The sequence below is a fragment of the Notamacropus eugenii genome, chromosome 3, assembly GCF_028372415.1.
Source record: "Notamacropus eugenii isolate mMacEug1 chromosome 3, mMacEug1.pri_v2, whole genome shotgun sequence".
NCBI classification, from domain to species: domain Eukaryota; kingdom Metazoa; phylum Chordata; class Mammalia; order Diprotodontia; family Macropodidae; genus Notamacropus; species Notamacropus eugenii.
In genome coordinates, this window is record NC_092874.1 from 296,607,053 (window position 1) to 296,620,855 (window position 13,803).

The window sequence follows — 13,803 nt, forward strand, 5'->3', positions numbered from 1 at the left end:
TCCATGCTATAAAACCATCTCTAATATACCCAACCTTGATTTTGGAGGGCCTGTGACCTTTGCCAGAAGCTGTATTCTGGGGGTTACTGCTTTCATTTCCAAGATGCTTGCTTGGGTCGTGGGACAGAGACCCCAATGGATGTCTCTGCCAGTTGGGAGAACAAGAAGGCCTGGTTTGGCTAGCAGGGAGAGTTCCTACTAGACTTGTCCTAAAAAGCAAGAAACCACATGTCTCCCTGGCTAAGGAAGCCCATTTGGTCGACCCGTGAGCTTCTCTGAAGATGGGGTGCCCACTTGGCAAGGACAGGAAGAGGGAAATTGGCAGCAGCCAAGGCAGACAGCTGGCCTGATGTCCCTTGCTAGCTTCCACCCCCACATGGTAATCAAGTCTGCCCCACTGGAGTCTTTGAATGCCCACCCACTCGGGCATCAGCATCAGCTCTCACCCTCCCTCCCCCATGCTTGGGTGGAGTCTTTGCCCGAGGCCTCAAACAAAGCAGTACAGCTAGTAGTCAGGCTGTTGTGGATACAAACCTAACCACATCCCAGGGGAGGCCTGAAAAGGCTGTATGGGCACCCCCCAAATTGCCAAGGAAAGCCCCCGGTCTGCCAGGTAGCCTTATCTTCAGCATTCCAGTATCATAAAGACAGAGAATCTAAGCTCTTGACTATTCTGAATTCTACAGTCAAAGGGAAAAGCCAACCCTACCCTCTGTCATCATAATCTAATCCCTGCTCTGCCCTCCCCCCCTCAAAAAACCCCCATGTTTTGAACAGCACAAGGCATGGTTGCAGGCCCAGTAAAGGCAGAACTCTCTCTCTGCTACTACTTCCTATGCTGACCTACAACCATAGAATATGAGTATTGAAAGGGCCCTTGGAGATTTCAGAGGCAGTCACAGTACTGGCCCCCAATAAGGTGGCACTCATCAAGAAGAGTCCTTTGTTTTCATGTGAGAGGATAAAAGCCCAGTTTAGAAAGATACTGCCTCATCTGCCATCACATGGTCACCAGCAGGGCCAGGGTGGTGTTAGAACCTGGGGCACCTGCCCCCTACATCCCTCTGCTTTATCCTGACTCACCCCACTCCATCCTGTTATGTGCAAATGAGAGCTGATTTTACCCAGAATCTCACTAGTCTCCCACAGTCTCCTGGGGACTGTCAGGCCAAGATGCTACCATCCCCCTGCCTTGAACCTTCACATGCCTCCCCAGCCAAGTGACTTTCATCTGAAGGCCACCTACTGTCTTGCTCTGGCAGTCACTGACCCACAGGGATGGACTCCTGTTGGCTCAGGCTGGTGAGCACACAGGATCTGCCCAGACTGTGAACAGAATTTGCAGGGCCAGAGATGGACAGACTCTTCCAGGCTGCCCAGAAAGGGCCTGGGGGATTGGTAAGGTTTCAACCACAAACATTGACACTTTTCAATAGCTCCAGCGTGGAGCAGCCTGGCCTTCTCTCATCTGCCCAGCGATGACCCACAACACCCTCCACAGTCCTTTTCAGGATCTGCTAACCCAACGAAAAGGGATCACTTGCACGTGCCGGGAGTCTGAGTTTGGTTCAGCTCTGCAAAGTTCAGGGGAAGTGGAGGGAAGTGGCCAGTGGCCTGAGAGGATTTCCTTCAGGGAGGAACTAGGAAGGGGGCCATGATGCTCCGGCAGGGTCACCCAGTGAGCCAGGGGCAGCAGGGCCTTCATCCTGGGAGGATCATCCCCGGGCTGGGGTTGCCCCACGTTAGAGGGTAAGCTGGAGGGCAGCTGGCCTCTGGCACTGGGAGGATGAGCCTGGCCAAGACCAGGCAAAGAGTGGGTGATGAGTCCCAGTCTGGCCAGCCAAGGGGGGCATCTGGGGCCAGGGGACAGGGTGCATCAGGTCTGGGCACGGGACTGTTGCCAGCTCTCCCACCCTCTCCAAATACACACAAGTCACACAGACACGTGTATGCACACACTCACTGGGAAAATCAACACAACTTTGGCCCAGAGGGAGGTGGAAAGGCATGCCAGGCCTTGGCACTGGGAAGTGAGTCCGGGCCTGGGCAACTCCATTTTGGGGTTGTTTGAGGGGAGAGGAAGCAAGGGGGCAAGCAGGCCTGGCACCGAGGGACCCAACTCAGTTACCGACATCCCTGGATGCTGGGGATTTGGGGGAGAGGTTAGGGGATGAACCAGAGGCTGCTGCACCAGGGGCAACTCTGGCGGGAGAGCTGTGCCCAGGTTTGGGGGGCAGACAAGGGGAGGGGCCGCCTCTGTGCCCAGGTTTGGGGGGGCGGCCGTGTCCTGGCACAGAGGAGGGCACCGTGCCCGAGCTCTGGCCCCTCCCCCGCCCCCTCCTCTCCCGGCCCTGACCCGCCCGGGTACATGCAGAGAAGGTACCTGCAGAAACGGCTCCGACCCTCCCCCGCCCGCCAGCCGCGATCGCGTCCGCGTCGGCCGCTACCGTGGACACGCGGGAGGAACATTGGGGGAACGCGGGGCGAACGTGGGGCGGGCGGACAATGGGGCGCGGGGGCAAAGCGGTGGCGAGCTGGGGCGGGGGCGCGCGCGGGGAGTGGGTCCACGTAAACCTCGTGTGTGAATTCCACAAGTACCTTAATATCTGTTTTATTTCTCAACATCCTTTATTTGGGTGCCGATTAGACTACCTTCTTATCCTCCCGCTCCAGCTCTTAAAAAAATGGAAATAACTTGAGAATGGTTGGAATCATTCGATTTCCCATAATTAGGTCTAACTCGCTTCAATATTTTAGATTCAAGTGTAAATTTCTGCGTGTGTGTGTGTGTGTGTGTGTGTGTGTGCGTGCGTGCGTGCGAGTGCATTGCAAGCAAGCTATGTTGCAGGTAAGAGAAAGTACAAGGAAGGGATTGGCATAAATGAGCTGATACAATCTTCTCCTTTACTTCTATTTTCTCTTTTGAGGAGAATGATATCTGGGATAGGAAGGATCGGACACCACAATGGATAATGGGGAATGGAAGCCCCAGATCAGTGTGGAGGTGGTAAGTCCATTCAGCTCTGTATAATCTGAGAAGTTCTTGCTACATTGTAGGGACTGAGATACAGAAAGAGCAGTGAAGTGGCCTCTGTCCTCAGAGAGCGTCTCTTCTGTTCCGTGTACATGAATGAGTCAGTATGAGGATGGCGAGAACCCTGACAACTGGGGCAGGGAAGGCATCGGACAAGAGGAGGCTGCTGAGATAGGAGCATGAGGATCCTGAGCAGTCTTAGCTATGGGCTCGCCACCAGGTGGTGACTTTTGGCCATGGCAATTCCTAAACCAAAAAGACAAAATTTGTGGGCATCCCTCTTGCAGGACTCCAGTGATAACAGACAGTGTCAGAAAAGGAAGCAGAAGGTGGCTATGAAATTGCAGCTTTGAACCTCATTTTCTTTTGTATTTAAAAAAATACTTCTTTTCAGCATTCACTTTTATAAGGTTTTGAGTTCCACAATTATTTTCTCCTTTCGTCTCCCCTTCCCTTTCCCCAAGACAGAAAACGCTCTGATATAGGCTATATGTGGACAATCATATTACGCGCGTTTCCACATTAGTCATGTTGTGAAAGAAGAATCAGAAGAAAAGGGAAAAACGAGAAAGAAAAACAGAGAAAAATAGTGCTCTTAAATCTGCAGTCAGACTTCACAGTTCTTTGTCTGGAGGTCGATGTCATTTCTTCCAACGAGTCTTTTGGAATTGTCTTAGAGCCTTGTACTTCTCAGAAGAACGAAGTCTATCAAAGTTACTTATCACACAAAGTGGCTGTTACTGTGTACAATGTTCTCGTAGTTCTGCTCACTTCATTCAGCATGAGTTCATGTGAGCCTTTCCAGGTTTTTCTGAAATCAGCCTACTCATCACTCTCATAGCACAGTAGTATTCCACTCCATTCATACACCCCAGCTTGTTCAGCCATTTCCCAATCGATGAGCATCCCTTCAATTTCCAATACTTTGCTCTCACAAAAAGCTGCTATAAACATTTTTGTGCATGTGGGTCCTTTCCCTTCTTTATGATCTCTTTGGAATACAGACCTAGTAGTGGTATTGCTGGGTCAAAGGGTACATATAACACAGTTGTATAGTCCTTTGGGTATAGTTTGAACTTCAGTTGAACTGCACTTCCTTAAATGTGAGATCCTTCTCCATTGATTCCTATTCAGCATTCCATTGGAGGATAGCATGTGTATCAATATTGACATTTTTGCTATAAATGAAGCCACAGAAATCAGGAAATGGAAGGATGGCTCACAGGCTCTTTGAGAAATCAAGAAAAGGATTGATATCATTGGATCTAACAAACAAGAAGTGACTCAGGTGATTCAGCCTACTTACTTTACAGATCTCATTAGCCAAACGCAAATATAGCAGCTCCCGAAACCTCCTTGCAACTTTGGAGTCAACATCAAAGCAAAAGATGAGGTCAAGAAATTCTATGAAAAAAATGGTAGATTTCTCCAGATGAAGTCAATATACACCTTGATATTTGGTGATTTCAGTGCAAAGGTGGGCAGAGAAAATGGCAAAAAAGACATTGCAAAGTGTAACCTAGGATTAGGAAAGGAAAGAGTTCAGTCATCTATGTAGCAGAAATACTTCTTTCAGGAAGAGTTAGAAGAATTGAAAAAAATTTAATTGCAGGAATTTGAATTGTATATATTTATTATAAGGGTTTTTTTTCCCATAGATAAGGGAGACCAGAGGTGGATTTTCGTTAAAATGAAAAAACATGAGTGGGGTGGCGGAGCCAAGATGGGGGACTAGAAAAACACACTTATGTAGGGTCTCCCCACACAGCCCACAAAATACCTGTAGAGAGGGACTCTCAACAAATCGTGGAGCAGCAGAAGTGGAGAACAACAGACTGGAGGAGATTTTCAGCCTACGGTGACCTGAAAGGCCCACAGAAACTTCGTTTGTGCTAGACGCTGAGCGGAGCGTGGAGCCCAGCCTGGCCTTGCCCGCCTGATGTGGCGTGGAGCAACGCGATGAGACTCTGGAAGGAGGACACCTCAGGAGTGGAATTTCCAGTTGTGGAGTCTCCAGTTGCAGCAGCAGGTTCTCAGATCCCTCAACCCACAGGCGCCAAAGATCTGTGATGTGGTTTATTCAGTTGGCCAGGAAGGGAGAAGGGCCTTCCTATAGCTCCAGCAGCAGGCAGCAGCCACAGAGAGTGCACAGCAGCCCATACAGCGTAAAAACCCCTGGGGGCACTGAAGAGCTGAGTCTTACCTCAGCCCTGGGTGGAGGACCTGGCCTAGCTGGTCTTTGTCTCACACTGAATGGCGGCCCTGCCTGTTGGGGTCCCCTAGACCATTTACGGGAACCCCTGACCGCGACCCAAGGCTCTTGTCCAGCAAGAGGCCTTGATCTCGTGAGTAATGAAATGGGGCGGGAGACGAAGGTGGTGAAGACTCCGTTTATTTCATCTCATTCACATGCATATGTAGTCTTTATGTAAAACATTCCTAAGCCTTACGTTGAACCTATCAGCTATCACCTTTCACATTGAACCTATCACCTATCACCTTTCCTTATATGGGTGTCTTCTCCACTGGACATCCGGAGCCAGGACAAAGAACTGCCACGTTGCAAACAAAGACGAGACCCTTCCTCCTGAAATCCATCTAGTTCCACCCCTACTGACAAGCCCCTAGGTTATCTAGGCAGGCTCTCAGTATGGCGTCCTGAAATGGATAGGGGTTGGCTCTAACTCATCCCGTTACACCTGCCCATACAGCTTATCTGAAAATAAGCCCCCAGTGCTGACTTGATGGAACTGGAGGCTAGATGGCTGTGGAGAGGTAATTGCTAAGATTCTGGACATAAAAATCCCTTTCTGCGTCCAGAGCAGCACATGCTTGATCGTGCCACCTTGGAGCAACTGAGATCTCACAGATTCTCAAAGTATACCCTACTCTTGACAAAGGACCCAAGAGTCAAGTAACTGGTTGGGAAAATGCCCAAAAAATGGAAAAAAAAAATAAGACCAGAGAAGGTTACTTTCGTGGTGAACAGACATCTCTTCCCATCCTTTCAGATGAGGAAGAACGAGGCTTACCATCAGGGAAAGACATAGAAGTCAAGGCTTCTGTATCCCAAACGTCCAAAATCAATATTCAAGGGGCTGAGGCCATGGAAGAGCTCAAAAAGGATTTTGAAAATCAAGTTAGAGAGGTGGAGGGAAAACTGGGAAGAGAAATGAGAGAGATGCAAGAAAAACAGGAAAAGCAGGTCAACACCTTGCTAAAAGAGAACCAAAAAGATGCTGAAGAAAATAACACCTTTAAAAATAGCCTAACTCAATTGGCAAAAGAATTTCAAAAAGCCAATGAGGAGAAGAATGCTTGAAAAAGCAGAATCAGTCAAATGGAAAAGGATGTCCAAAAGCTCACTGAAGAAAATAGTTCTTTCAAAATTAGAATGGAACAGATGGAGGCTAATGACTTTATGAGAAACCAAGAAATCACAAAACAAAACCAAAAGAATGAACAAATGGAAGATAACATGAAATACCTCATTGGAAAAACACTGACCTAGAAAATAGATCCAGGAGAGACAATTTAAAAATTATGGGACTACCTGAAAGCCGTGATCAAAACAAGAGCCTGGACATCATCTTTCATGAAATTATCAAGGAAAACTGCCCTGATATTCTAGAATGAGAGGGCAAAATAAATATTGAAAGAATCCACCCATCACCACCTGAAAGACATCCAAAAAGAGAAACTCCTAGGAACATTGTGGCCAAATTCCAGAGTTCCCAGGTCAAGGAGAAAATATTGCAAGCAGCTGGAAAGAAACAATTCAAATATTGTGGCAATACAATCAGGATAACACAAGATCTAGCAGCTTCTACATTAAGGGATCAAAGAGCGTGGAATATGATATTCCCAAAGTCAAAGGAAGTAGGACCAAAACCAAGAATCACCTACCCAGCAAAACTGAGTATAATACTTCAGGGGAAACAATGGCCTTGCAACAAAATAGAGGACTTTCAAGCATTCTTGATGGAAAGACCAGAGCTGAAAAGAAAATCTGACTTTCAAACACAAGAATGAAGAGAAGCATGAAAAGGTAAACAGCAAAGAGAAGTCAAAGGGACTTACTAAAGTTGAACTGTTTACATTCCTACATGGAAAGACAATATTTGTAACTCTTGAAACTTTTCAGTATTTCGGGAGTTGGTAGGATTGCACACACAGACACGCACACGCACACACACACAGAGCACAGAGTGAATTAAATAGGATGGGATCATATCTTAAAGAAATGAAATTAAGCAGCAAGAGAAAAATGTATTGGGAGGAGAAAGGGAGAAATGGAATGGGGCAAATTATTTCTCATAAAAGAGGCAAGCAAAAGACTTTTCAGTGGAGGGAAAAAGAGGGGAGGAGAGAGAAAAACATGAAGCTTACTCTCATCACATTCGACTAAAGGAAGGAATAAAATGCACACTCGTTTTGGTATGAAAACCTATCCTACAATACAGGAAAGTGGGGGAGAATGGGATCAGCAGGGTGGGAGGGATGATAGAAGGGAGGGCAGTGGAAGGAGGGAGCAATTTGAAGTCAACACTTAGGGAGGGACAGGATCAAAAGAGAGAATAGAAGCAATGCGGGGCAGGATAGGATGGAGGGAAATATAGTTAGTCTTACACAACACGACTATTATGGAAGTCACTTGCAAAACTACACAGATATGGCCTATATTGAATTGCTTGCCTTCCCAAAGGGAATGGTTGGGGAGGGAGGGATGAAGAGAAGTTGGAATTCAAAGTTTTAGGAACAACTGTCAAGTATTTTTCTTGCTACTAGGAAATAAGAAATACAGGTAATGGGGTATAGAAAGTTATCTGGCCCTACAGGACAAAAGAGAAGATGGGGACAAGGGAAGGGCAAGAAGAGAGGGCAGACTGGTGATTGGGGCAATTAGAATGCTTGGCGTTTTAGGGGGAAGGGGAGAAATGGGGAGAAAATTTGGAACCCAAAATTTCGTGAAAATGAATGTTAAAAGTTAAATAAATAAATTAATTTAAAAAACAAAAACAAAAAACATGAGTGTAGGAAATCCCTGGGTGTGTCAAATGCCAAACAATCTCAGCCTAAAATGTATCTTAATGGATAAGAAATGATTGGTTATCGATGTGGGAATCATTTCTGAATAATCTTTGCAGTCAAATCATCTTGTTAAAGCAGAGGACAAAACCCCCAAATTAGAGAGAAAGATAAGATGGCATGCAATCCAAATAGCTTCAACTTGACCCACTCAAGTAAGTGAAAAGTGGTGAAAAGTAGGAAACAGAGGAAGGAAAGGGCAGAAATTGAATCAACATAAAGCAATTGCCACCTAGAGGAGGTCAAAATATCCTAGAAAATATTTAGCCAAGCACCACCTGATCCCATTATCAAATAGAGAAATGTGGCAACCAAGGGCAACACAGGTTTAGAACATGACCTCGTTCCCAAAACCTGAATTAGGGCGATGGAAGATCATGAAGAAAGATCCCCTCTGCCTTTATAAAAACGGAGAAAAATTGTGGAAGGAAAAGCTAAATTTCCAGCAATCTAGGTGTGAGATTGAACCACCCCGAGAGTATATATCAAAAACGAAACTGCCAAGGAGACAACAAAAATACTAAAAATGCAACAGATGTGTTGGTGTTTGTGTAAGAAATGAGGTTACCATTGACCACATTTGGATGTTTCTGTCCCTCATGTCCTCTGCTGGATTGAGGAATGTTTATTGATTGGGTACATTGTCTACAAGAGGCACATTCACTTCCTTTCTTTCACTCTCTTTACCCTCTGTAGTCTGGCCTCCAACCTCATTATTCCACCCAAACTGGTGACTTCTTGACTGTCCGATCCTCTCTCAGTCCTCTCTCAGTCCTCATCCTCCATCCATCGCTCTGCAGCTTTTAATAGGATCATTCAGTCAATAAATATTTATTAAATACTTATCATGCACCAGGTGTGTTAAAAGGTAGGAATAGAAAGAAAGACAAAAACAGGGTGCCTGCCCTCAAGGGCCTCACAATCTGATGAGAGAGACAACGTGCAAAAAATGAGTACAAAGAATGTACTGAAAAAGAGGAAAAAGTCAGCAGAAGACAGAATGAAGGCGAGTTGGGGGAGGCTTCTTGTAGAAGGTAAGATTTTAACTGGTGCTTGAAGGGAGCTAGGGAAGCAGAGAAAAGGAGGGACAACATTCCCAGCATGGAAGATGGACGGTCATGTGCAAGGAAGAGTCAGGAGGCCAGTGTCACTGGATTGAAGAAGTGGGGAGTGAAGTGGGAGACGAGTGGAAAGGCAGGAGAGGGCTAGGTTAGGGAGGGTTTTGAACTCTCGTTCAGAGAGGATTCTGTATTTGATCCTGGAGGCAATAGAGAGTCACAGGTTTATTGAGGAGTTGAGTGGCATAGACCTGCACCTCAGGAAAATCAGTTTGACATCTGGAAGGAGGAGGGAGAGACTTGAGGGAGGCACATCCACCGGGAAATACTGCAGTAGTGCAGGCATGACCTTTCCTGTCTCTAGCTTTGACTTCTTCTAGTGGGTGGAATGCCTGTTAGTGAAGGTTGTTGTGTAAAGATGGCTAAGTCTAAGAACCATACCAGCCACAACCAATCACAAAAATGGCACAGAAATGGCATCAGGAAACCTAAGTCACGGTGATACATGTCTCTGAGATGGGTCAACTCCAAGTTTCTGAGAAACACATGCTTTGCCAAGAAACACAAGAAGGAGCTGAAGAAGATGTAAACCAAAAAAACCAAACAATTCCCAAGGTCCAAGCAGAAGCCATGAAGCCACCAAGGCCTTCGAGGTCAAACTTCTTAGGGCTAAGATCCCTGAGGCGAGTGCCCAGCATGCTGGCCACAAGATGGCCACTAAGCATCCAGGCCCTAGGGCTGCCACCAAACGTCCAGGCTTCAGGATCATGAAGCCTGACTCTAAGGCTCCAAAGCGCACTGACCTTAAGGTCACCAAGTCTGCCATCAAGGTCACCAAGTCTGATCCCACGGCAGCCAAGTCTGATTCTAAGGACACAGAGCCCAGTGATTCCAAGGCTGGGAAGCCTGCTGAGTCCAAACCCAAAGATGCTGGAGCTAAAATTACTAGTCCCAAGCCTTCAAAAGAGATGTTTCAAAATGAAAGAACTTGTTTAAATCCTAAAACATCATCTTCCCCCAGCCATGGTATGATTCTTCACTACTTTGTACAAATAAAATAAATGGTGAGTCATAAGAAAACAACAGTGCACAGGAGATGAGGCCTGGACTAGGGTAGGGGCAGCATCAGAGAAGAAAGTTCTGTTTTTGAAAGATGCTGCAGAGGTGAGCCTGAGGAGAGATGGTGCCAAGGTGAAATCTGCAAGAGACGTTGAAGGGTGAAATCTGCATGACATATTGGAGAGGTGAAACCGATGAGAGATGCTGTAAAGATGAAATCTGTGAGAGATATTGGAGAGGTGAAATTGATGAGAGGTGCTGCAAAGCTGAAATGGACAAGAGATGTTGGAGAGGTGAAATTGATGACAAATGTTGCAAAGCTGAAATGGACAAGAGATGTTGGAGAGGTAAAACTGATCAGAGATGCTGCAAAGATGAAATCTGAGAGATGTTGAAGGGTGAAATCTGCAAGGGATGTTGGAGAGGTGAAACTGATGAGAGGTGCTGCAAAGCTGAAATCCACAAGAGATGTTGCAGAGGTAAATTGGACAATCTTTGGCAATCCCTTGGACAGAAGTTAGGATTTGAAGATGATGCCAAGGTTAGGAGCCTGGAAGATGGTGGTGCCCTCTACAGTAATAGGGAAGGTAGGAGGGGAAAGAATAGGGGGAAGATGAAGAGTTCTGTTTTGGACATGTTGAGTTGAAAATGTCTACACGACATCCAATTTGTGGCATCAACAAAGCAACGAGAGATGAAAGACTGGAGGTCAGCACAGGATTTTAGGCAGAATAGGTAGATTTGAGAAATCATGAGCATGGAGAGGGTGATTCAATCCATGGCAGCTGATCAGATCACTGAGTGAAGTAGAATGAAGAGAGAAGAGTAACGGACCCAGGATTGAATCCAGGGTCTTCTTCTCCTTCCCACTCTTTTCTCTCCAGGTTTTCATGAGTCCAACCTCACCTGTTTTTCTTCCTTCATGTTTGACTGCCCTTTCTCAGTCTCCTGGTCGGGATCTTCATCCAGGTCATGCCTGTTAAGAGGCTGGGCTCCCTAGAGCTCTGTAAAATCTCTGCATCTCTGCCTACTGGATTGGACAGGTTACCTTTAGGTAATTGTAGGACCCAGATTAACTTACTTTCCTTTTTAAACTCTTCCCCCCCACCACTCCCCCCTTAAGTTAGAAGCATAGAGGCAAAGGTTTATTAACCTCACTCTCCCTTCTCTCCCATCTCAAGGTGAGCTCCAGCCTATTCTAAATGTCCCTTAGGTAACCCTGATTTTATGTTCTTGCCCCATTTGTGCTTTGTGCCTCAATGAGACATTATGGGCAAGTGACTCTGGACAGAGAATCCTGAACTCTCCCTTCCTGTTCACTGCTTTATATAAGGTGCCTGAGTTCATCAAGCAGGTGGGAACTGCTCCATCAAGAAAGCCATTTCCAACCTCAGTTGAACAAGAACTTTTTCAGACTCTGAGCACTATCTCTCCTTTGGTCCACGAAGCAGTTTGTTTTCGTGACAGGAGGGCAGAACTGCACAGGATAAAAATGTGCATTTCCTGCCTACGCTGCCAAGATCCCAGATCCCTTGTAAAATGGTGTCTGATGAGCTGCTAGTCTTTGCTTGGATCAGAGCAATTCTGCAAAGTGCAGTCAGATTTTAGCACAGTCTGAATCTCAGATGACAGGTGGATTTGGAAAGGGTTAACGGGTTACATTGCCCTACCTGTCGAGTGCTGGCTAATGAGCTGATGCCAGCTCCCTGGGAGGTCTCAGGGGAATTGTCCTGATTGCCCCAGGGATCTCCCCTTTTCTCCGTGCTTGTTCAGCATTTTTATCAACGACTTCAGTGAAATAGCACAAGGTGTGCTTGTCCAAATGTGCCAATGCTAGAGCTGGGAGGGAGGGGTCGAGATGTCACATGACTGATAGGATGGAGGAGGTTTCAGCTAGCTAAAATTTAGGATTCTATCCAAATGAAAATATCCAGTGGAGGTAAAAGCAGAGTCCTCAACAAGAATTAGAAAAGAAAAACCAATGAGTGGGGGAGGGTGATGCAGCCATGGCTCCTGTTAAAGGATTTGGGGATTTTAGGGGATAGCAGTGTCTGTGTGAATCACTAGTTAAACTTGATGGTTGGAATGACCAGTGCCTTCCTGAGGGGCATGGAGAGGCCTACGATCTAGGAAGGGGGGTCAGTAATAGGTCAGCCCAAGTCTGTCCTGAGGAGACCACAGCCAGAGGGCAGTGTTCAGGCCTGAGCATCACAGTGTGGGAAAGAAATGACCAAGGTGAGGTGCATTCAGAGAAGGGTGAACAGAAGGATGAAGGGCTCCAAGAACATGGTGTAAGGCCCTTGAGAAGCTGTCAGAGGACCATGAGAACTGTCTTCAGGTGGCACAGGAGATGGAACTCTGCACCTGGAAGCAGGAAGATCCAAGTTCAAATTCTCCCTCAGATACTTACCAGCTGTGTGACCCTGGACAAGTCATTTCACCTCTGTGCCTACATTTCCTCATCTGCAAAATGGGTCTAGAAATGGTGCCTACCTCACAGGGTTGTTGTGTGGATCAAAGGAGATATTTGTAAAGTGCTCGGCACAGTGGCTGGCACGCAGTAGCCACTCTCTAATGCTACTATTTGAAAAGTGATGTGGAAGGGGGATTAGCGTGTTCTGCTTGACCCAGGATGAAAGAACGAGGAATAGTGGGTGGAAGATGCCCAAAGATAGATTTCAGCCTGATTTCAGGACAAATTTCCCAACAACTTGAGCTGTCTGAAAGTGGAAGAGGACGGCTGGCAGTTTGTGACGTGTTTAACCCTTGCTGGAGGCTGTCAAAGGCATGCTGGTGACCCCTTGTTGAGAAGGCTGTAGAGTATATTCTTTCTTTACACCTGAGTTGAAGTGAATAGCAATGCTCAGATAAAGTGTCTGCTGGGTGGCAGGCCTTGTGCTAGCTATGGGGGAGACCAAGGCAGACACAAAGCTCTTTTCCTTAGAAAGCTGTCCTGCTCCTGAAAGATGGAGCAGGCACACAGAGGAATGTCTGTCTGGATAGGTGTGTGTTTATGTATGGATATGCAGACACACACAAGGAAGTATAAAACATCAATTTGGGCGCACTGAGGGAGGATTAAGACCAGGAGAGGCCTTGGGTGAGCTTTAAAGGAGCAGGCAGAAATGAGAAAGCCTCCTCTGGTTCCCTTACCCAGCTTTGCTTCTCCCAGCCCAGGCCTGGGCTTAGCTCCCTCTCGATGCCCAGGACAATCCCTCCCAGGCCTCACTCAGCAGCAAGGAAGCCGCCCTTTAACCAGGGAGTTTCTACCAGAATACCACCTTCTTTTCCCCACTACTCCAAGTTGGCCTCAAGAGCAACAGGTGGACAAGGAGAAGCCACAGATCCCAGGGAAAATTTATATTTGCATAGGCATAAATTAGAATTTGTTGATTAAAAAATCAAAGTAAAGAATTAAACAGTAGCCTTTGTGATGGGGAAGAACTAAGACCCCATCTGTAGGTTCCTACGCAGGGCTGCTCAGACGCCAGCTTCCTGGTAAGCGAACAGAAGCAGAGGGAGCAAACTGGGTTGAGGGCCAGCTAGGGTCAGCCTGCCACTGTC